The 2,426-nt window shown below is 43.2% G+C and overlaps 1 non-coding gene across 1 annotated transcript; it reads left to right on the top strand.

Annotated features, from left to right (window-relative positions):
* Nucleotides 1-1,225: 1,225 nt before the first annotated feature.
* Nucleotides 1,226-1,300, top strand: Trnas-cga. Its single transcript has one exon. It is a non-coding gene; the product is annotated as a tRNA-Ser (tRNA).
* The last annotated feature ends 1,126 nt before the right edge of the window (nt 1,301-2,426 follow it).

Below are 2,426 nucleotides of genomic sequence, written 5' to 3'. Positions count from 1 at the left end.
AGAGTTGCACGCCGCGCACGTCCTCGGCTGGCCGTCGTATATAACGATACCTCGGTATCCACAGACGCTGATGTATGACGGTACATGTTTGTGCAAATCGACCTTTAATTGCCTCACTCCGTTGAGAACTTGGAATTTGCGCGCGTTGGACCACCGTTCGGCAACATTGCTGAGAACTTTACCGTACGGCGCTATCACTGCGTTTATTTGTTCCGCCGGTACTTCGAATGGTAGTTCGAATATCCTGATAGTTCGTATTCCAAACCCTGCATGCGTTACGGTGACTTCGCCTACGTTTCCATCACAATGTTTAAATTTCATAATTCCTCCGCAAGACTCAACTATTTTGTCACATAAGTTAGCATTCCTCAATTTCACAAATACAACGCTGCTCACTATCGAAAGATGCATTCCAATGACATCCTCTGAATCAACTTTCACTTCGTATTCCAACCAATCTTCGATTTCGTGTAGTTTAGGTCGGGCGTAATTACGATCAAACGAGAATTTCAAAGTATCTTGTCTGTTCAAGTGGGCCATCACGGATTCATATTTCAAATTTCAATATGCGTAGAAGTTCTGCAACGATGCAAGAAGCACTGCGACTTACCACGCCGAAGCACAGCAGACCGCGGCGCACGAAACTCAGCACACGTCCGCACAGCACGGCTGACGCGGCGAGACTGAGCTACCCAAGCACGACTCAGACCTGTCCCCACAACTTTACTTCTGCCAGTACCTCGTCTCCTACCTTCCAAACTTTACAGAAGCTCTCCTGCAAACCTTGCAGAACTAGCACTCCTGAAAGAAAGGATATTGCGGAGACACGGCTTAGCGAACCTTGCAGGAGAGCTTCTGTAAAGTTTGGAAGGTAGGAGACGAGGTACTGGCAGAAGTAAAGCTGTGAGTACAGGGCGTGAGTCGTGCTTCGGTAGCTCAGTTGGTAGAGCACTTGCCCGCGAAAGGCAAAGGTCCCGAGTTCGAGTCTCGGTCGGGCACGCGGTTTTAATCTGCCAGGAAGTTTCATATCAGCGCACACTCCGCTGCAGAGTGAAAATCTCGTTCTGGAAACATCTCCCAGGCTGTGGCTAAGCCATGTCTCCGCAATATCCTTTCTTTCAGGAGTGCTAGTTCTGCAAGGTTCGCAGGAGAGCTTCTGTAAAGTTTGGAAGGTGGCAGACGAGGTACTGGCAGAAGTAAAGCTGTGAGTACAGGGCGTGAGTCGTGCTTCGGTAGCTCAGTTGGTAGAGCACTTGCCCGCGAAAGGCAAAGGTCCCGAGTTCGAGTCTCGGTCGAGCACACGGTTTTAATCTGTCAGGAAGTTTCATATCAGAGCACACTCCGCTGCAGAGTGAAAATCTCATTCTGTATACCTGAATACATTATTTTATAGTTAGGTTAATCACAGCTTAGATTACACATGGTTGCTATACATAAATTTCCAAAAGCTCGTAAAAAAATCTTAAAAATTTTTTTGCAAAATAAATGAAAATTATTCCATGCTACAAAAAAAACAGCAGTTTTCAGGTTTCTTTATTAGGTAACACAACCGGTTTCACATCATTTAGCGTGCGTCTTCAGGTGATATGCTGTACTGAATATACAAAATGTTTTAAGAAAGTGCTGTTAATACATAGTGTATAAGAGTGAGAACACAGGAACAGATTTTTACTCACAACTTTTCACTTCATGAGACTAGCGAAAATGTACGATGTTCCAACATCCAGGTTTATACCGATTAATGGCATAAACTCTAAGAAGATTTATCATCGAATGGCGAAACTCGGCATTATACACAGTAAGGTGAGTATCGGAAGTGTCAGAACTCATGCACCAATAAAAGACCAGGCGAACGAGGGAAAATCAACAATACGGTGATAATGGACACAGTGTGGTGAGGGACATCACTCATATGGTGAAAGACGTTACTCACCAAAGTTGTGATGTAATAGACACTGGTCTAAAGAGTTGACTCCTTATAAAAACGTGGTCCTGAAATGTAGTCTCCACTAAAAGTGCAGTGCAATCAGCACATGCAAGGTCTCTGTCAAGCAGATAAAACCACAGTTCGTGGAGACCACCAACAAACAAAACAGTAAGCGAAAAAAAATATTTTTCTATCGACTGTGGTCAAGCGAAATACGGACTTGACTTATGATTTTATTTATTATTTGACGTTATATTGTGTTAAATAGCTTTTTCGTGTTATTTGATTATACGAAATATTCAAGTCTATGAAGATAAAAATTTGAAACCCACGATCAAAACTTCTGTAACTTGCGCTAAGTGTTACGGTTGAGATGCTCCAAGCGCTTCTGTTTATTTGGTACTAGTCCAGCTTTCGTGGACATCGACCCAGTATTTATGCAATATTATTATTTGTTGCTTCTGCGACTTCTTGCTTGAACTTAAAATTAATAACACGT

Source organism: Schistocerca piceifrons, chromosome 1 (assembly GCF_021461385.2).
Source record: "Schistocerca piceifrons isolate TAMUIC-IGC-003096 chromosome 1, iqSchPice1.1, whole genome shotgun sequence".
Classification (NCBI taxonomy): domain Eukaryota; kingdom Metazoa; phylum Arthropoda; class Insecta; order Orthoptera; family Acrididae; genus Schistocerca; species Schistocerca piceifrons.
This window is presented reverse-complemented; position numbering and strand designations above follow the sequence as displayed.